The sequence below is a fragment of the Ahaetulla prasina genome, chromosome 3 (assembly GCF_028640845.1).
Source record: "Ahaetulla prasina isolate Xishuangbanna chromosome 3, ASM2864084v1, whole genome shotgun sequence".
Taxonomy (NCBI): domain Eukaryota; kingdom Metazoa; phylum Chordata; class Lepidosauria; order Squamata; family Colubridae; genus Ahaetulla; species Ahaetulla prasina.
In genome coordinates this window covers 57,419,831-57,442,626 of record NC_080541.1, presented here as the reverse complement: position 1 = coordinate 57,442,626, position 22,796 = coordinate 57,419,831, and positions in this window count along the sequence as shown.

Sequence of the window (22,796 nt, the reverse complement as noted above, 5' to 3'; positions counted from 1 at the left end):
GTTCAAGCTGGCTCCCTTCAGTCAAGCACCCAGCATGATATTTAAGCATCTAGTACATAAATATGGTCTGATTCTCTGAGAATGCTTCGCTTCTCCTGTAGCTGTTGGTACACAGCATCACTGGAAGTCATGGCGCTTATGTCACCACAGTCATAAGAATAATAAAAACATTCCGCTTAGGAGTGTGATAGAGGAACTGAAAGGGTGTTGAGCAGTTAGCAATCCACAATTGGTGATCTTGCATGTGTATGGTGAGATAAGCAGGCAAATCTTTGTCAGGCTACACAGTTAGAGGAACAGATAGGGGTTTTGTCACAGTCACACAATTCTATCTTAAGAGTCAGAGATAGAAATACTCAACTAGGAGTCACATGAATTATACAAACGGCAGACCCATTCATATGTACTTCACACAAATCTTTAGAAAGTAAATCTCAAATTCCATAATGTGATTGAATATGTATCATCAAGTTGTTTATGGCTCCTAGCATCTAATAGACAGATTCCACTCCCCCCCACCCCACAAATGATGATCTATCGCTAACCTCTTGTTTCAGGTCTCTCAAAGGTGGAATAATCAGCAATGTAACTAAGACCATCAACCTTGCAACTGCTCATCCTTTTCTTTCTTTCAACTTTTCCCAGAATTAGAGCCCCGTATAGAGAGTTGACTCTTCATATAGTGTGTCTGAATTAGGACAACTGGAGCCTAGTCACTTGTGTCTCTGAGTTGATTTGTTTGATGATCCACTGGTTTGTTTTCTTAGCCATCCACATAATTCTCAGAAATCTTCTCCAACCCAAAAGCTCAAAAGTGTCTTCTTATCCTATTTCTTCAAAGCCCATCCATAATGTCGGACCACTGTACTGTTTTTAGGGAAACCCAAAGGATTCTATATAGCAGGGCTCTCCAACCTTGGCAACTTTAAGACTTGTGGACTTCAACTCCGAGAATTCCTCAGCCAGCAAAGCTGTCTGAAGAATTCTGGGAGTTGAAGTCCACAAGTCTTAAAGTTGCCAAGGTTGGAGGCCTCCTGCTATACAGCACAGAATGAGGATCAGAGCTGTCCTCAGGACATGGTTATAAAAATCAAAGTGGCAGTTGTCATTGTGCAATCAAAATTCTACCCATTTTTTAAAAATGTGTCATATGCATCTGGATGCCATCCCGATATTTGTTATATACTTGGCAGCCACCTCTGGTGATAATGTTTTATTCTACATTTTTGATTACACAGGAAGGTAAATTTGTGTTGGTGGTGGGGAGGGATTGAGGTTGAAGATACTGAGTCTCGGCATGTGAAAAAAAAAAGAAGAGAGAATCAAAAATTCTGGACAATCTTTTAGCTATAAATATCGAACTACTCAGGAAATACTTCTGTAGTTAATGTGCTCTGATTAAAGTCCCAGCTTTGGGTGATATAAAATCTGACTTCCCTTTGGTGAATACATTTAAATCCCACTTTTAACTATATTTGGTATTCTTCAAGTAATATAGCTAACAGTATTCATGTTGGCCATTCAGCAAATAATTCCAAACTCATTTTATTGCAAGTCAAAGAACATTGTGTTTGCACATACATTTATTATGTATGGGTAATCTATAGTCAGAGTCATAGTCTTAGAATGGTGGAAACTTAATAATTCAAGTTCTAACCAGGGATCAAAGAATTATTAAGGAGAGTCGAAGAATATAGGCAATTCCTAGCAGGGTTGTTGTTTTGCAAAATCAGGGTGCTTATGTCTAAAAATTTCAATATTTACAGATATTAAGTGTTTTAGGTATTGCTCCGAGGGCTCCAATCACAAGTCCCAAAATTTTGTGATTTTTTCCCCCAATTTTTTTTCAACCTTAGCATCAGCCAGTATAGCAATATCAATGAATCAAACTATCTTCCTTTTAATAATTATATCTTATGAACAAGATATGTTCATATCTGTATGTTGGATTTTAAAATCCAATTTTCCAAAACCTCCTCAACTTGATGGTCTCAGTAGTCTACTACATTCAAATCCAAAGTCTCCAATTGACATGTTTTTGATATTTGCAAAATTGACCTCTACCTTGACAAAGTTGACTTGTTGAATTTTTGTATTCATGAAATTTGTTGGCAAAGCTTGTTTTTGAACTGTTAAATGCAGTGGTACTTTGGTAGTAAATTGCTTTGAAATGCATCAGATTTGTTACTCAACATGTTTTGATATAAACATTTTGTCCCAATCATTATTTTTTTTATTTACATTTATATCCCGCCCTTCTCCGAAGACTCAGGGTGGCTTACAGTGTGTAAGGCAATTGTCTCATTCTATTTGTATATTTACAAAGTCAACTTATTGCCCCCAACAATCTGGGTCCTCATTTTACCTACCTTATAAAGGATGGAAGGCTGAGTCAACCTTGGACCTGGTGGGACTAGAACCTGCAGTAATTGCAGGCAGCTGTGTTTTAATAACAGGCTTCTTACAGCCTGAGCCACACCGCGGTACCTTTGTTTGGTACTCAGTGCACAAGCTAGAGCTTGTCAGTGTGGCTGCCTTGCGACCCACTACATTATTCCTTATGGGAAAATGTGTTGGGTCCTCATCATTTTTAATACCCATCACACCTCCCTGAACCAATTAACAATGAGTATTGAGATACCACTGTAAAGCCTTCAGCTTTTTTTCTTTAGTAATTCTGATCTAAGTCAACCTAGCTGTTTTTACCAGCTTTCCCGTGTGCAAGTACTCACTATGCATTGGCTTGTTCTTCCAATTAACAAATCAGTTTCCAACTGTTTCTTTTCTATATTCAGCCTTCACCTTTGTTGTTTACAAGAGCTTTCTCTGATTGACTTCCTTCAGCAATGGTTCTTGGCATTTCTTAAGGTAGTCATTCAGCCTATGTTGTTCTTCCTCCAAAGTTTGTCCTCTATTATTATTACTATTATTTTTACTGACAGTTTTTTTAAGCTATATAATTTTACATCAGTTCATGTGTAGGAGGAGGACTGGCAGACCTAGGGGAAGGGGTGAAAAAAGGGATAAGCCTAGAATCACTATGTAGTCACAAATGGACTAAGTCCAATCCCCTTTGACTACTATTGACCCTTATCTAATTCTAACCAAATGCTGACCATCAGTTGAGAAGATTCCTGTGCATTGGCCTTTAGCATTAAATCAGTTAAATTCAGGTGTGAATCTAGTCTTTTGGGCCTGATGCGTGTACAGTTGATGGTCAAATATCTTTTCACAAACTTATTTTCTCTAAAAGCAAATGTGCTAGTCTACTTTCTGGTAAAATTAATGTTTTTTTAATGTTGATTTTTTTTATTTTGTTATCTTTAAGACCAGCAGAGGGAGCACAGATTATCTTTAAACATATGTAACTGGAATTTTCAGAGTTGATATGATGACACAGCATGACAGATGGAGCAATAAGGTAATAAAAGTAACAACTGAGCTTGGTAACAAAATATGAAAGAAGATTCATAGTAAGCTCAATTCAATACGTCTTACTCCAATGTGGTTAAACCAAAATGTGAAGGTTTGAGTCCTTCCAATCAAGCTTATACTTAGTGACTGCACCATTGCTGTTTTTCTTGGCAGTATTACACAGCTCCCAACTCTCTTTAATACAATGCTTCCCAAACCTGGGTAAATTACCCCAAATTGGGTAGAAGTGTTTTTTTCTTTGTGTAACAACACATGAACTCATTACCCAATCTAAGAGGGGCATTTAAATTGTAGTGTTTTACCTATATTGGGTAAAAGGACTTTCTGATAAGCAGTTTTGGGTAACGAAGGAACAAGTTTGGGAAGCATAATTTAACTGGATGAGAATTCTCAAGTAGTCTACTGTCCTTCTATTAGAACTTAGAACTAAGGAGAAATTTCCTGACAGTTAGAACAATCAATAAGTGGAACAAGTTGCCTGCAGAAGCTGTGAATGCTCCAACACTGGAAATTTTTAAGGAAGTGTTGGATAGCCATTTGTCTGAAATGGTATAGAGTTTCCTGCCTGGGCAGGGGGTTGGACTAGAAGACCTCCAAGGTCCCTTCCAACTCTGTTATTGTTATGTTATGTTATGTTATGTTATGTTATGTTATGTTATGTTATGTTATGTTATGTTATGTTATGTTATGTTATGTTATGTTTTGTTATTAACCAGGGCCAACCTTGCTTAGTATCTGAACACCAAGTCAGGCCTGCTGAGACATAGCTTTGCTAGGAATATAAAACTCCACCATTGTGCTTAGAACAATAATACTAACAAGAATCCATATCATTTTCAAAATAACAAGGCTTGTTTACTCAGAATATGTTTTAACTTAATGGCTCAGTAATGAGGTAATGAGTTATTTGAAATAGAAGATACACTTAGGACCAATTTGAACACTGCAAAACTTGCTTATTTCCACATTAAGCAACACACATGGATAGTCTTTCCTTATCAACAATCTAATATGGAAAGGAGAAAAAAAATCCACACAATGCCATATGGCCTCTTGAAGGAAGTTATTGTGTACATAACTTGGATATCTGGTGCAACAGGCCAGGCAGAATATAGAGGGTGAGGTAGTTCATTAGTGATTACACACTTGGTCTTTTCTTCCCCCAAACAGAATGAAACCCATGTCATCCACACTACAGCATCTATATTAAGCTGAAAGAGAGAAAGAGATAGTTTTTTGTTTTTTGTTTTTGTTTGTTTTTTACTTATTAAAACAATAAGTTTTAAGGGGCGTGCATAAGAGCACAAAAGTGCCTACGGTTCCTGTCCTATTGTTCTCTTCATTATAGTATTATATGCATACTTTTACTTATACTTTTACTTATATATACTTTTCTCTCATGATGGATTATTGTTTATGTTGATGATTGTATATACTGTGACGAAATATTATTATGTACATGACATAATGACATGTATTATGTACATGACATAATAAAGGCAAGAAGATTTCTAACTTTTGAGGATATTGTTCTTGCCTTACATTTTAAACATTATATTGCTTTATATTCTATTTTCCTTACCTGCTACCTCCTTTCCTTTCCTACGTCAACCTTACTATTTTTCCATATTAGTTTCTTTGTTGTTATTATTTGTAAAGTCATGCCTGACCCATCACGACCCCATGGACAACATTCCTCCAGGTCTTCCTATCCTCTACCATTATCTGGAGTCCATTTAACCTCATGCTTACTGCTTCAGTGACTCCATCCAGCCACCTCATTCTCTGTCATCCCCTTTGTCTTTTGTCCTCAATCTTTCCCAGCATTAGGCTCTTCTCCAGTGAGTCCTTCCCTCTCATTAGGTGGCCAAAGTATCTGAGTTTCATCTTCAGGATCTGGCCTTCTAGAGCAGTCGGGTTGATCTCCTCTAGGACTGACCGGTTTGATTGCCTTGCAGTCCAAGAGTCTTCTCCAGCACCATAGTTCAAAGGCCTCAATTCTTTGGCACTCAGCCTTTCTTATGGTCCAACTTTCACAGCCATAAATTGCAACTGGGAATATTATAGCCTTGACTATATGCACTTTTGTTGGCAGGGTGATGTCTCTGCTTTTTAGTATGCTTTTTGTCAGGAAATTATTATTTGCCTAACTAGTTGGCCAGGCAATATATAAACTAACGATGTATGTTTGTAGAAAGGCATGATATTGCTTTAAGGCTGTGCTGCATCATGCAAGCATTTGACTGGTTGAGCTCTGTAGCCAATGTATAAAAGGTAAAAGTAAATTATGGCTTGTTGGGGGATCTACAGAGATGCTACAGCATTGTAAGTTGAAGACATGCTGCAACTGTATATTTGAGCTTTATGATCGTTGCTTAATCATGGCTAGTTACTGATTTCTCAAGATACTGACTGTTGTGTATTGAGCTGGACTGGGGGAGGACCTTGTTTCTTTTGCAAGTCTACATTGGTAAGAAGACTGACTGACTTTATATGTGTATGACCTGGAATTGTTTTTGGACTATGACTTTGCCTTTTCCCTAAAAGTAAAGGAATATCAAACCCCAGTTTGTCTGCAAGTGATTGTTATTGTATAAAACCAGTCTCAGTCGTTTTCATGCGTAGGGTACTCTGCTCAACAGTCCACAACCTTGGTTGTGAACCCAGATTATCCTTCACACTTTTTAGTATCAGTTTCCTAGGCATGCATTTTAAGCAACAAAGTAAAGCCGTTATTATTGTTATTGCTGTTGCTTTTCTCTGGTGGAAAAACTTTTATGAAACACCTGATTTGCAAAATCAAGAAAAGACTGGAAAGCCATTTGTCTGGGATGGTCTGAAGATTCTTGCACTGGTCAGACTGGAAGATCTCTAATCTCCTTCCAACTCCATGATTCTATTATTCTAAAATTTTTCTTTCTGATGGAGACATGCACTCCTCAGAAGAAAATTGTCTCCTGGTTCAAGCAATTAGATCCCAGTGCTGAATGCCTTCTGAGATTGTACTACTTCTGCCAACCTTCCAGAAAGACAATTCTTGAGGGAAAAGAAAATAATGTTTTGTTTTGATTACTTTGGGATTTACCATGCATGGCAATTAAACAAAAAGCATCAATTTTTTCTATTGAAGCTAGACATTTTCCCACATAATTATAGCAAGGCATATAAGTGGCAGCCAATGGAATTTAAAGATATTTATCAGGGCTGACAAGCCCATGTGCCATGGCATTAATCAATTCATACACCAAGACCCTGAGGTGTTTTATTTATTTATTTAAGACATTAAGAATCCATCTGTCCATCATCAAGTATGAGCCCTGGAGATGGCAAGTAACCATGACAAATATCTATATATCTATACATCTATACATCTACCTACATCTTATGATAGCTGCTAGCCATCCCAAGGGCTCACACATATATTTGAGATACCACAACCATCAAAAGGCCAATTAAAAAGCATGAAAAAAATAAATCAAACCAGATAGTAACATAATAGTAGTGCTAATTTTTTTTTAAAAAAGCAAGATATGAAACAGTTATTATTCTGATGCAAAATAAAGTATAGCATGTTTACTTGATTCATAGACATAGAGAATGTAAAAATCATTTTGAATCCTTCTGGGATCATGTCATCCTATTTTGACAATTCAATTGCTGAAAAACAATAGCTTACTTTTGCATCATATGAGGTAAGTGACTTCAAAAAGAGAAAGAAAGAAAGAAAGAAAAAGACAGAAAGAAAGACTGTTAGAAAGAATAATAAAGTACAATGTACTTTCTCATTTTTTCTCTTCAGTATATAAATTCTATTTGAAAATGTTCCCTTTTGCAATATTGATGAATTATGATCTACATACCGTATTAATTGCTGTTTCTGTACTTTTGCATTTGTTTTTAGATATATACCAAAGATAACCTTGCATGTGTTGCAATAATTATAATCTAATCATCCAGATCTACATAAGCTATGCATCTGCAAAGTTCAGGGAGTTTAAGTTTAACAGGATTATGCTTGGGGGGGGGGCTATTAAAGTGAGCATTAAAATAGATGCTAAAATGCCTATCAAATTTAATCTTGTGGAAGTTAATAAACTTCTATACCTGCTCAGTTAAAAGATACGATAGAAATTCTGAGTGTTTGTTCTGAGCCTTTGTTTCCTGCAGATCAAGCAGATGGGTTGGGATGTACAGCATGGGCATGTCTTTTCCCCCCTTTGAAATGGCTGTGTGTGATGTCTGCCTTGTGCTTGGCTGAGGGGGAGGGGGACTTCTTCCCTGCATGGTAAAAATATTTTGTAACAGTTGTTGTTTAGATTGAGTCCAGAGTATTCTCATGTTGGGTTCACTCAAACAACAATAAGGAGGACTTCATGGGGTTGTGAATGGGGATTCTTCTAGACTCAGACAGTTCTATGTACATAATAAATAATGACTTTTCTCTCTAGTAAAGATAATCAAAATGTTCCCAGGAATGAATTACCCATCTATGACCCATATGGAGAAAAACAACCTGTATATATCTCCTTTGGTGATCCAAAGAGACATAAAGTAGAATTACAAGTGATGCAGTATGTTACCTGAATTTATAAGATCCTTACCTTATAAAATTTCAATTTGCCTTGTTTTGTCCCAAGGTAATGAAAGCTGCAAAGAGTAGGGAGGATGCTAATTGAGCCAATTAACATGTTGTGATAAGAGCCAGCTACAGAACAGTTTCATTGACTTTGCCATCAAGATTTAGTTGACTGGCTATGTTATAAATACCTGCAATCGCCAGAAAACCCAACCTGGGACATGATGAAAGTACAGGGGTCTCCAACCTTGGTCCGTTTAAGACTTGTGGACTTCAACTCCCAGAGTTCCTCAGCCAGCTTTGGTGGCTGAGGGACTCTGGGAGTTGAAGTCCACAAGTCTTAAACGGACCAAGGTTGGAGACCCCTGGTATAGTAAGTCCCTCTCATCTTCCCCTCAAGTTTCCATCCCAGAATGTTTTTCCAAAAAAAAGCCAGAAGCAAGTAGATGCTCAACTGAGTTTGGAGAGCGTAATTTGAATACCAGACAAGGGCATTTCTATATAGGAAAGTGTGAAAAGATATTTCTTATCATGAGTGAAAGATGAATGATAAATAACAGAAAAAAAGAATGCTCCACAGAGAGCAGGCAAATTGCATCAGGTTAAAATGGAAGAGCAGCAACTCAGCTCACCGTTTGTAAATGCTGCTATAAAATATTTAGATAAGAAAAAACAATTGTGCTAATGCAGAAGTGAGGGAGAGGGTGTGAGTGAGTTTATGTGAGAGAAAGTGTGTTAACAATTGCCCCGTAGAGCCCCACTTTTTTTTCTTTTTGTCTTGAAGAAACTTGGCTACGTCTGAAAATATTCCCTAATGTTCATGGTTCCCAAGCCCGTTCACAGTATTTTTTAATAGTTCAGGAAAATAAAATGATTCCATCCTTCACAAGTGAGACTAAGTTGAGGCAGAGACAAAAAAAGGCCATATTCTTTTAGCATGATTCATTGCAGTTTCACTTGGAATTAATTCAGGGTGGGGATGACTGGGAAAACTGTGTGGTTAAGCAGGCTGTGGCCTCCTCAGAGATTATATTTCTGGTCACTTCCCCATCATTGTGTGGGATGTCAGTGAATAAAATGTCCATAGCTGTGATTGTCAGGAAGGTATTTTGCGATAGATTCTGGATGGTTTTGAATTCTGTAAAGAAAAGTTCATGATAGTCATAAGTAACCCGATTATGTGCTGATAATGCACAGCTAGAAAACGGAATCCAAACAATTAATCAGCTATATCAGTGATTCCCAAAGTGTGAGCCGCGGCTCCCCAGGGAGCCGCGCTATCGTCATGGGGGCGCCGCGGAATATCTGCGCCCGCTGGGTCTGGCGCTGATGCGCCATTTCTGGGGCGTCTGGTGCGCATGCGCAGTTGCAGGTCGGATTTCCGGGGGAGCCGTGGGCGAAAAAGATTGGGAACCTCTGAGCTATATGGAGGCTAATATGGTTTAGTGAGCAGGAAAGACTCATATTCAAGTTTATCTTAGCATGAATCTCACAAAATGACTTTGGGCCAGATGCTATATTTAAATTCAATCGACCTCAGGACTATTGCCATAAGGATAAAATTGCAGGCTGAAAAATTATATACCCTGTCTTGGGTATATGCATGGACTTAACTCCCAGAATTCCCCAGCCAATATGTTAACTGGGGAATTCTGGGAGTTGAAGTCCACACATCTTAAATTTGGCAAGGACGAGAAACACTGCCCTAGAGGAAGCTCTTAGGACAGAAATCTAATTAAATGAACTAAGTATCCACCCTCTTTTATTATCTAAATCTGAATGCAAATTCTTTCAGTTGAAAGAAAGTATGAACTACCTTAGAGTACAATGGGAAGGAACTATTACTTAGTGTTGAAGAATTTAAAACGTTTCCTTTTCTATTCCCATTTATAATAAAGGGGCAAAAGCTAAAATACTCCAAAAGCAAACAAATACCCTCATGAAATTCTCAGGGTCATAGGCCCTTTTTAGTTTCTTTCTTTCTATACAGTGACAACCTTTATCCAACTAATTAAAGCTTCCATCCCTAATCTACTGATCTTAAAAATTTAAGCAGGTTCAGAATTCATTAATACATGGATGGTTGACCACTAGGAAACATCACAATCATAAACAAAAATGAAGTGAAAACATATCCAATGAAAGTAATGGTAACCTATTTCTATACTATACTAGTCCCAAGAAAACTATCTATGGTGTCTATCTAACTATCTAATTGTTATACTGGACACTTCTGTTTATCCAATCAAAATCAAAATCCAATCAAAATAAGAAGATGGGTTAATTTAAATAACGTAACATAACAACAGAGTTGGAAGGGACCTTGGAGGCCTTCTAGTCCAACCCCCTGCCCAGGCAGGAAACCCTACACCATCTCAGTCAGATGGTTATCCAACATTTTCTTAAAAATTTCCAGTGTTGGAGCATTCACAACTTCTGCAGGCAAGTCGTTCCATTTATTAATTGTTCTAACTGTCAGGAAATTTCTCCTTAGTTCTAAGTTGCTTCTTTCTTTGATCAGTTTCCACCCATTGCTTCTTGTTCTACCCTCAGGTGCTTTGGAGAACCATTAGCGCCAATCAATTATATTTGTGATACATTTTTAAATATTCAGTTGACCCAGTTTCATGTTTAATGAATAATAATAATAATAACAACAATAACAATAGCAATAACAATAATAATATCAGAGTCCTAAACGCTTGGGAAGTGTTGGACTAGTGATCTGTGATATAAAATCCAGCATATTTATCTCGTTTGCTTTGTATACTGTCATTTTGTGTAAATAAAATAATATCATCATCATCATCATCTGTGGTAAGTTATTTAACATGCATTAATTGTTAAAATGTTATTGAAGTCAATGCAAACATTTCTGAAAACTGCAGTTGCCTGACACATTTAGCCATGTTGGCTCTAGATATAAGCATCAGTCTAAAAATAGAAATTGTGCTTTTTTTCTTAATCTGATAAACAAGAAGAAAGCTGGAAGTAGAAGAAAGAGTAAACACATTTTATAATACATAATCCCACAAAAAAACCTTTATTGTCAGGTCTGAAATTTTAATAATAAAAACAAAGGATGAATTTAGCCAAATGGTTTTCTTGTTTGTTTCTGTGTCATACAAATGAGAAATTTCCTGTACGAATTCCACAACCAATACCCCTATATAAATATGCAAATAAAATATTGGTGCCCTATTATATGACATAAATTTAGTAAAACAATATCCATTTGATGGTAAATGCATCAACTCCAAAAATTGAAAAAACGTTTTTATTACAGCCAAAGATGTTATGCAGCCAGTTTGCAAATTACCATATTTTTTGGACTGTAAGACACACCTAGCTTTTGGGGAGGAAAACAAGAAAAAAAATCTGTCTTTGCCTCCCAGCATCCATCTGGTATTCATCTGGCCTGATCGCCACCATGGCCCGTTCACCGTGGCCGCAACTCGTTCACCGCCACCCATTCACTGCGGCCCATTTGCCACCACCTATTTGCTGCTGCTGCCCATTTGCTGTTGCCCATTCGCCACCACTGCCGTAGCCCATTCTAGAACAGCTGATTGGCGCCGCACCAACTCTCTCCCCACCTCACCGTAATATTTGCCGTATAAGATGCACAGACATTTCCACCCACTTTTTTTGGGGGGGGGGGAGTGTGTCTTATACTCCAAAAATACAGTACATTTCATATTTTATCAATCCAGAATAAAACCAAATATAATAAACCAAGTAAAACATATTTAAAAATTTGTTCTAAAATGTATAAGTCAAGATGGTGAAGCAAAATGGCAGAGCAATTGGTACTGGTAGCAGTAGTGGGAAGACAGCTGGACAAGATAGCAGGATTGACAGCTGGACAAGAAGACAGTGAGATGATTGGGGCATAGGAAAATTACTAGCAAAGTAGAAAGATGCTGGGCAGACCAATGAGAAGATATTGAGAAGATTAGCAGTGGATTGGCAGTGTTGGAAAACACTAGTCAGATTGGGGAAGATATCTGAATAATTGTTGCCTAGTTTAAATAGTATCCCTGTTTGAAAGCCTTCGGAGGCTGTGCAATATATTATCAATAGAAGACTGAGTAAAGACCACTTAATATCTCAAGATAGCCAAGTCTAATAAAATATGTTTTCTTGCATGAGATCAAGTGAACTCTTAGAGGTTTCAACATTTGTTATGAGAATTTTGATCATGTGATCAAGTGGTTTCTGGGATGAGTTGGTTGAAATCTCATGGTTTTGTCATCCCTACTGAAATTTGGCCATTTAAAAAAAAATTGGGTGGGGGAGGAATACTTGCATCATTGTGGAAGAATGTTTGTTAGCATCTAGTGCTTGAAAAATTGCCTATTTCTGCAACTAATTGCATCCTAAGAAAATTATCTGGGTACTAAATAGCCTTAGGTCTGATTTATTTCTAAGTAGAACACACACAAGTTTTGCTGAGCTTTTTAAAGGATCAATGGAATACAGGAAAAACATTGAATGAAGCAATCAATCAATGTTAGAAAGTTTACATCACCTATACAAACATAGAGTGTTCTGCCTCTCATGTCCATCTTTATATTTTGCTGAATTCTAACAAAAAACTTGTTTTGTTTCCCCTTCATTCTTTCCTGATTTGTCTACTCTATGTAATGGTTGTTAAATGCCAGGGTTGCAGGTAATATTACTAGACTCATCTGGACATGCTTTACATTAAACTTACGATTTCTGCATAAAAACATGGACTGACCAACTGCACTGCCTCTTTGCAAAACTAAAACATTACCACTTTGCCACCTTCATATTATAATTCCATAAAGTTGGTTGTTGCTGCTACTTAGCCATTCAACTTTACAGAGAGTCAATTCTGCCTACGGTATTATTAGAACCATATAAGGCTATTACAACTGTACAAAATGGGCCAGTACTGACTTATTCCCTTTTGTATAATATTAATTGGTCTCCTCTGCGTTCTAGAGCCAAGCGTTCGGCAAGTACAGAAGCTTCTATCCAGGTTCAGTTCACATAGCTAACTGACACTACTTGACAAATTGGTTGAGTTTCTCAACAAGGTCTGCAATCTGGTATTGATTTACTATCTTTTTTACCAGCTCTGCCAAATTATTATTTTATTGTCAAGGAAAAGTAGGGAGACACACATTCTTGAAAAGGGTTGGCAGACTGCCCTTATAAGCAGGACGCAGTGCCCTTCAGCTGCTTCTCCCAGTGGGACAGCTACAGTGTGAGGATTCCCTTGCTGGAATAAGCTGGATTCTGAGTACTGTTTTCATTTTATGGCATAGGCCTGCTTTGGGATGTTTATTTGCATCTCAAGCTTGCTTATTAATTCATCCTTCTGTATTTCTTCTCTCTCCATTTTCCTCTAAACTTGGACCTCTGAATTGTTTGGCCTGGCTTTTAAAAGTAGAATCAATGTGCTATGAATTCCACATTATATTGAACAGAGTTTCAGCTGATGGGGAAGAAATGGAAAAAGAAAGTTAACCACAGGGGTGGCTTACGAAAACCTGCATGAGGGACAAGAGATTGTCCTTTTGCTCATCTTTTCACTGCAGCCATTCCAGATGCACCTTCTCCCCATACATACTCTTCCATATAGCTGCTATTCAGCTTCCAGCTAAAAGCCAGATGGATGCCATATTGAACCCCAGAGCAACATATTAGGAAGAGGCCACAAGGACCATCAGTATAAGAAGCTTATTGCTTCTTTAGTATATATATCAGCAAAGAAAGCCTCAAAGCAATACCTAGAGGCAACTGGGGAAGACAGATGTGTTAGAAATAATTATTTATGTTAGTTACTACTATGTGCAGCATATTCTGCCTTTACAAACCTCCCCAAGCTTTTCCAACCAATGTAAACAAACATAATAAGAATATTTAAAAAATAAACCAAAAAAATCTAGATCCTGTTCCACAGCATCTCTGTGGGTGGGAAGAAAGACAAACGAGCAGGTTTCTGAGAGACTCTTGCCAACTTTCCTCCTGTCAGGTGTCCTTCTGTAGAGGAAGGGAAGCAGTTCTTCCAGGTAAATTAAGATGCTAGAAGGCATTGTATGAGGAGGCCAATATTGGTTTATAGTAGGGGTGTCAAACTCACGGGCCAGATGCATCACACGCTGGCCAAGCCCACCCCCCGGTTTAGTGAAGGGGGGAAAAGCTGTGATACGTCACATGACGACAAAGTGTCATTGCAAGTTTGACACCCCTGGTCCATTGCAACAAAAGATCAGAAGAAATTAGAATTGTACCTTTCCCAAATAATTATTTGCGAGCTGCAGCTCACTTTATCAGATGCATACCTTACATCAATGTAAGGTTTAAATTAGAATGAGGCAGGGGAAGGGAGGATGAATATAGAGATGCAGTTTACATCTGAGAGAATGTACAATCACTTCATTAATTAATAAATGTAGTATATTAAAAACCAATATGTTTGTTAAGACCATTTGAAATTGCCTGAAACTTTTTGAAATTCAGATCTCTTGCTCGAATGCGTTATTACTCATTTTTGTCTACAGTAAAGTATCCTGGAAGCTTGAAATTCTCTGATTTTATTTTCTCCTTTATTGAGTCCTGATATCAAACTTACGTCTCTTAATTCATTTGTACATTTGTCCCATTCATCCCGTGAAGAATCCAGAGGGCATTGCTGGAAGATGATGGTATATATCCTATTACAGGAAGGGCGAGTGAAGGCATCTCTGCTCTGCTGTGTTACTTGTTGGGGGTCTATTTGTGCTGTTAGTGTGGTTGTGGGCAAAAGTAGATATCTGCAGAACACAAAGTAGAAAAGACACTTTAACAACACAATTGAATGAAAGATTGCTAAATTTGCACATATCAAAATGCTTCAGGCAATCTCAAAATATCCCAACAAACACAATGAGTTTTTAACTCTCTCTCTCTCCCTCCCTCCCTCCCCCCTTCTCTCTCTCTGTGTGTGTGTTTTGTGTGCAAGTCTCTTTCCATGACTCTTCAAGTCCCTGCAATCTTCTTGGCAATATTTTATGATGTATGATGTTGTGACAAATACATAAATAAATAAAATAAATTTTAGAGGTGGTTTGCCATTGTCTCCTTTTTAGGGCTGAGAGAGTTATTAGGGTAATTGTCTAAGTGTCTAAAACAGGAATAGTTCACAATCTCCTAGTTTCCAGTCTGATGCCTTAACCCCTACACCAAACTGACTATAACACATTATGATTGTTAGTTCCTAAAATATTTATAATCTGTCTCACATCTAACCTATATCTGCATAGCCATCTATCTTCTCCCCCCTCTCTCCTCAATTCACCCTAAATTAAATCCTACATCAATCTAGCCATTCTGTATTCTAATGAAGTGAATTGCAGCTTACAAAAGGTTATGTCTTTTAATAAAATCTGTTAGCTGGAAAAAGTGCTCCCAGGCTCTTTCTTATGTTGTCCCAGTCCTCTGCTTAAAAGTGCTGCTTTGACTAATGATAGGGCCAAATCTGAAACAAATTACAAAGATAAATGAGGACATCTGATGAGATTTGGATGTTGTATATATTTCAATCTCTTTTGTTCCAGAGGCATCACTTGCTAGTATTTTTGCACAACCTGGTTGCTTTCTCAGTCATATTCCATCAATAAAGTGTGATGGTTATCAGACAGGTGTGGAGAAAACTTTAAAGAAGCATGCTGAAAAAATAGGCTGCAAAATATCAGACAAAAGTCCAGTTAAATTTAAGGACTCAGAAAGCAGTTTACTGTCAGTACAATCAACACGGTCCAAATGGATCAGACTTCGGAATGAGTAAGATATGGCCATCCCTGGTGTCACTAAACTGCATTTCCCAGCATCCTTCATTTTTTGTGATGCTGGATGGTATTGCTAGGAGCTGAAGTACAGGATACATCTTAGTGGGTCACTACTCATACACTTCTGATAAAAAAAGTAGCTTAAATTATTAAATTGTTTGATCATTTGAAATGAAGAACAGGAGGAGTCAAAAATAAAGCCAAGATTTCATGTATGATTGCCAGGGAAGATGAAGTCAATAGAAAAAAAAGGATGAAGGAAAAGAAGTGAGAAGATTTTTTTTTAAATCTTTTTTTAAATAGCAGTTTACTTTATTGCTTTTATAAAGTTTGCCAAAAAACACAAAATAGAATAAAAGTTATCATGTGTTTAAAAGCTTACAGCCTGACCCAAAGCAAACACATGTTTAAATCCCACTGGTTTAAATGAAGTTTCCCTAAATTACTTGGATGAGATCCATCGATTTCATTGTGGGGGTGTGCTTTGAAGGCAGTGTCATTAGGATGGCGACCTGCAAGAAGAAGCCTTAGTCGAAATCAGATGTTTAATAGTTAAAATGCCTCAGTGACCAGGCACCCTTTCACTCTCCCTGCCCCCTTCTGACTTCAGGCCATGAGCTAACTCCAAATCTGTGTCTGTTTATGTTTCCTTTGTCTTGAACAAAAATTGGCCTCATTGTGTGGGAGAAACACCATGAAAGAAAAATAAAACAAGTCCACAGAGAGAAAAATGGATATTGTGGGAGCTAAGGAAATGGACATGCTTAACCAGTTCCATGTTCTGATGATATCAGAGGCAAAAAATATTGGTCTGTGCATTTGTGTACAGGATACATATGCACACACTCTTTGGAACTACATTCTGGGTCCTGCCTCATCAATTAAAAGAAGATATGCTGACAGTGTTTTGCCATTTCCTGCCCTTCAGCAAGGAGAGAGAACCAGCAAGATGGTTTCAGGAAAGCTGGGCGTCCCTATCCAAAGGAGAATGGCATGGAAATGTCCCCTTGCCCCTCTTTTCAGTAGCTCCGTCCAAAGCTTTTCTATATAAGTAAGCTGAGCAGAGTAAAGAAGAAAATCTGTCTCTTCACCACAGGAGGCTAAGGCCTAAGGGCCTACCCGCCATCAAGCACTTTTCTTAGCTGGTAAAAACCCAGGTGAATAGGGTTAAATAAATGTTTATGAAGTGATAAGGTACTTGTTTATTCAATGAATGACAGACCATTGGCTCCAAAAACAGGATGAGAAGAATACTATAAAGGAGCTGGCGCTCCCTTAACTGGTGATGTGATTTCCTTCAATGATTTTTCTCCCTTAGTAGGAACAATTTGCTCTGAAAGCTGAAAAACAAAAAAGGGGGGGAAACAAAGATGGTTTTCTTTTCAGCAACATGAAACAAACAGATGAGAGGCTGAATTTTCCTTTGAATAAAATATGATTGATGCTACACAATAGATTCCCTAAGATGGGACATTCATGCTAGAGACAAGGGAGAGGGAATTCAGAACTCTGGTTATAACAATGAATATTTGCAATCAGCTACTGGCCTTAGAACATTGTTCTACTCAGAATTTCGGATTGATGGATGGATGGATGGCCTATTGATCAAAGATATTGTAGGTTACATTTGTGCTACTCCTGAAGCTCTTCCTCACTTCCCTTTCAGGCACCTCCCACATTCTATTTAATATGTATAAAACTAATTCTTCTTATCTCCTGCTAGTGACTGTAATAATCTCCAAGTGAGGTGTAGCTTCCAGAAAACCAGGAGCGCTACCATTGCCCCATTCCAAGCTGCTACACACACTACAGTAAAAAAAAAGGATATTCCTCATCTCCATTCCACACAAAAAGGTACAAAATAAATTGGCTGCACATTTCTCCCCAACCACAACTTTACAATCTATAGATTTGTTCGGTCCTACTAAAAGATAGATTTACTACTAATAGATTTGTTCGGCCGGTTTAGCTCAGGCTGGTAAAGCCTGTTATTAAGAACACAGAGCCTGCAATTACTGCAGGTTCAAGCCCGGCCCAAGGTTGACTCAGCCTTCCATCCTTTATAAGGTAGGTAAAATGAGGACCCAGATTGTTGGGGGGGCAATAAGTTGACTTTGTAAAAATATACAAATAGAATGAGACTATTGCCTTATACACTGTAAGCCGCCCTGAGTCTTCGGAGAAGGGCGGGGTATAAATGTAAACAATAATAATAATAATAATAATCCAGAAATTCTTGAGGGAAAGCTGCAAAACTGTTAAGCCACCTTTCCTCTTGAAAGACCTAAAACTCAAAAGTTGGCAGGTTTGAGGAGACACAATTTCTTCAGATGGACAAATGGATTGCGGCTCTGTGAACTTCACAGAGCTGCAGACATGCCAGAAAAAGGTGTGATTTCAGATACACCACAAATGAATGGAAATAAATCAGCTCAGCTCTCAAGCTAACATCACAGAGCTGCAGAGCTTTCGGACAGATGAATTTTAATGGGGAAGTGATACGAAATAATGAGAGAACACCATGCCAGATGGAAAAACACAGGAGGGCTATGAAAGTAATAAAATCCCCACCTTCTTCTCCCATTCATCCAACACCCATATACAACTATAGACACAAGAAGAAAGGTGGTGCTCCAACATTTTGTGGTTGCCAATTTCAGCAATTTATTATGATGCTTAGACATTTTTGCACATTTTCATACAGATCTATGGCCCCCAAAGCTAAAATCTCCTGCACTGAATTTTCTACTGAAGCCTTTCTTCTCTGGTTCTCACTGAGAATAGAACAAGGTTTGGCAGAGTGTGTTAACATTGCAACTACAATACAAGTGGTTCTTTCCATGAAACTATGGCAATAATGTGAATTATTGCATCAAGGAAAAGGGAAAAACTGTTTATTCCTTTGTAGCCAACTGCTTCCCCTCTCCTCTACAAATGACAGAAAAAATAGACTTTTCTGGGATTGCCATCAACCAGCTGGGTTTACTCTTCTAAACCCTGAGCTCCAGGCTGTCACTACCAATAACCAGGCAGTGATTTCCTAAATAAATAAGGCAGGCAATTTCATGTTATTAATGTAATCACATCATTGCCATGTCACAACACCAGTGAGGAGCAGTGCAAGGTGATTTGGTACTTTCCTAGACTGATATTTTGACTGCAGTCTGGGCTTCTGTTATTGGCACTATACAAAACAGGCACAATATCAAATATGTCAGTGGCACTTGGCTTTTTGTATTTTTACATTTTAATTTTCCTCTTTATAGGGTGGACTCTTTAGAGCTAACTCTAACCAAAAAATGTATTTTTGCATGAAAATGACGAGATGCTTTGCTAATAATTTTTAGCAACTGTAATTAGATTACTGCAATTAGATTACTGTATTTCCATTATCTCAGCAAATTTAGACCAGATATTTAGATTTGAGTATGCTTTAATTCAACACCCCAAATCATATTAAGGTAGTTCTCGATTTACAACCATTCATTTAGGAATTGTTTTTTTTTAAATTTGCATTTATATCCCGCCCTTCTCTGAAGACTCAGGACGGCTTACGCTATGTCAAGCAATAGTCTTCATCCATTTGTATATTATATACAAAGTCAATTTATTGCCCCCAACAATCTGGGTCCTCATTTTACCTACCTTATAAAGGATGGAAGGCTGAGTCAACCTTGGGCCTGGTGGGACTTGAACCTGCAGTAATTGCAAGCAGCTGCTGTTAATAAGAGACATGATAGCTGTGTTCCAATATCTCAGGGGTTGCCACAAAGAAGAGGGAGTCGGGCTGTTCTCCAAAGCACCTGAGTGTAGAACAAGAAGCAATGGGTGGAAACTGATCAAAGAAAGAAGCAACTTAGAACTAAGGAGAAATTTCCTGACAGTTAGAACAATTAATAAGTGGAACCACTTGCCTGCAGAAGTTGTGAATGCTCCAACACTGGAAATTTTTAAGAAAATGTTGGATAACCATCTGACTGAGATGGTGTAGGGTTTCCTGCCTGGGCAGGGGGTTGGACTAGAAGGCCTCCAAGGTCCCTTCCAACTCTGTTGTTATGTTATGTTAATAACAGACTGTCTTAGCAGTCTGAGCCACTCAAGGACTCTTATAATGAAATTTAATGAAATTTGAAGTTATAATGAAAAAAGTGATGTAAAAATGACTTACAACTGGTCCTTGCACTTACAATCATTGCATTATCCCCGAGACACATGATCAGAGTTTGGGCGCTTGGCAACCAGCATATATTTATGATGTTTGCAGCATCCCAGGGTCATGTGATCACCATTTGCAAACTTCCTAGCCAGCTTTTGACTAGCAACGTCAATGGGGAAAGCTGGATTCGCTGAACAGCCGCATGATTCACTTAACTGCAGTGATTTACTTGACAAACATGGCAAAGAAGATTGTAAAATTGGGTGTGACTCACTTAACGACTGCCTTGCTTAGCAATGGAAATTCTGGCCCAATTGCGGCGATGTCAGAGACTCCCTATACTGCCAAATATCCATTTTTGATGGAAAATAGTGTATCCAGAAAACACGTCTTCCCTTTCTTTGAAAAGAAGGAGTTTTTGAAAAGAAAATGTAGGCATGTAAAGGGTAAACATTTCTAATTGCTTATTATGAAAAAATTGACATACAGAAAGATGAAGAAAACTTAACTTCAATTAGAAAACATTTTACTTTCATCACAAAATAAATACCAGTTATAAACTACAAGATGGGACGTGGTGGCTCAGTGTCTAAGATGCTGAGCTTGTCTATCGAAAGGTCGGCAGTTCAGCGATTCAAATCCCTAGTGCTGCATAACGGGTGAGCTCCTGTTACTTGTCCCAGCTTCTGCCAACCTAGCAGTTCAAAAGCATGTAAAAATGCAAGTAGAAAATAGGGACCACCTTTGGTGGGAAGGTAACAGCGTTCCATGTGCCTTTGGTGTTTAGTCATTCTGGCCACATGACAACAGAGACGTCTTCAGACAGCACTGTTTCTTCGGCTTTGAAACGGAGATGAGCACCGTCCCCTAGAGTCGGGAACGACTAGCACATATATGTGAGGGGAATCTTTACCTTTACCTATAAAGTACTTATTAATGCACATCAGGACTGGTAATTTAATGCCATGTCATTCCTTTAATTCTTTAATATTGGCTGTCCTGACTGGGCTAATATGAGTGAAAGTCAATAACAACAGGAGATTGCCTCTCATCCGTAGTGGAGGCAAAACTAATATAAAACAACCAATAATCTGGTTTTGTATATGATAGCTTCCTAATATGCAGATATCTTTGCATATTAATTGCACAATGTTAATCTTTCTACTAAAATTAACTGGAAAGCCTGTAGACACAGGAACATGAGTATACTTAGAGATCTTTGAATTATAGAGACTATGTGTACTACTGCATACTCACAGAATCTCTGAAAATTTAATCTCAGATCAAAGCTCTTTGGATTAACTCTAGAATCCCAGATCTAAACATTCCCCAAACAGGGCAAAGACTTTTATTTTTGTGTTCCAGATACAAAAGTCAGTGTCTCAGAAGAAATCTGCAATCAAGTTTAGGCTCAGGCAATGCAAACACAAAGATCAGACCCAAGTGGGAATACTTATTGCTGCAGAACAGATTAATGTTCAAAGACAGAGTCAAAGGAAAGAAGAAAAGAGAGATAAGGAGAATGACATTATACTAAGGAGAGCTATTAAAATTAATGATAGTCTGTTGATCCAAATCCAAACAAAGAATTCTTTAAAGCACAGTAAGAGAGAGACTGAACAATGCACACTGTCTTTGAAATGGAAAGGGCGAATGGACTGCAGTTCTCGAAGGATGCAGTGTTGCATTGATGCCGAAAAATTGAATTACTTTTCATTTGCATGTTGCATTTAACTACATAATACAAGAAAATGGTGTAGGTATACACATATGTGTATGGGCACAGGGGGAGGAGAGAAAGAGAGAGAGAGAGAGAGAGAGAGAGAGAGAGATACAGACAGACAGACAGACAGACAGACAGACAGACAGACAGACAAAGAGAGAGATACATAAACACGATCATCTACTACATGGCATTTTTAAAAGGTTAAAATGCAAACATCCTACATTTTCACAAGGATTCAATAATCTATTAATTTCTATGTCTTCTAACCTGAACCTTTGAAAACGTTTGATTCCATCAAAATCTGTATTATTATAATTATTAAAAATAAGGGACCTGACAGGGAAGTACTTATTAAATACAAATTGACATAGGGTTGAAGTAAAATATCTATTTGGATATGCCATACAATGGTTCTAAACTAAATGGTTTTTAATATATGTTCCATCCTATAGAATTCTAATTTTAATATTAAACATAAAAGAAAGTGGGAAATTCAGTATACTAGCTGTTCAGTGAATATAGCAAAATGCTAACAAAGCAGAGATACTGAACTTGTCTTTTGCCTATTTTCTTCAACAAGAAGAGGCAATTGTGTTTGTGTCTATATTTGGTTAATTGTTTATCAGATTTATATTCTCTTTTTTTTCTGGAACTCAGGGTAGCTCTCTCCTTGATTTTCCCCACAATAACATTCCTGTAAAATAGATTGGATTGAAGAGAGGGATTGAGTCAAGGTTATTTCATGAAAAATGAAATGGAAGAACAGAACTGAAGCTTAAGATTAATGGAAAAATAGTCAGGGAATATTAACTGAATGAATTTAAATTTCAATGATCCCATTATTAGAATCTTAGAGTAGTAAAGGGACTTACCAGTGCTTAAACTTTTATGAATTGTCTCTGTGAAAACTTGGAGAATGGAAAAGTTCAACATGACTAGAGAAAGGCAAATTCAGCTACTCCTCAACTTACGACTTATCTGTCTTCAAAGTGTAGGAAACAGAGGTTCTTGGAAACTGCAAAATGACCTAGAAGCATCTTAAAACAATTTGGTAATTATTATAAAACAGAATGGATTTGCCAGGAACAAGTTTTGTCAGAC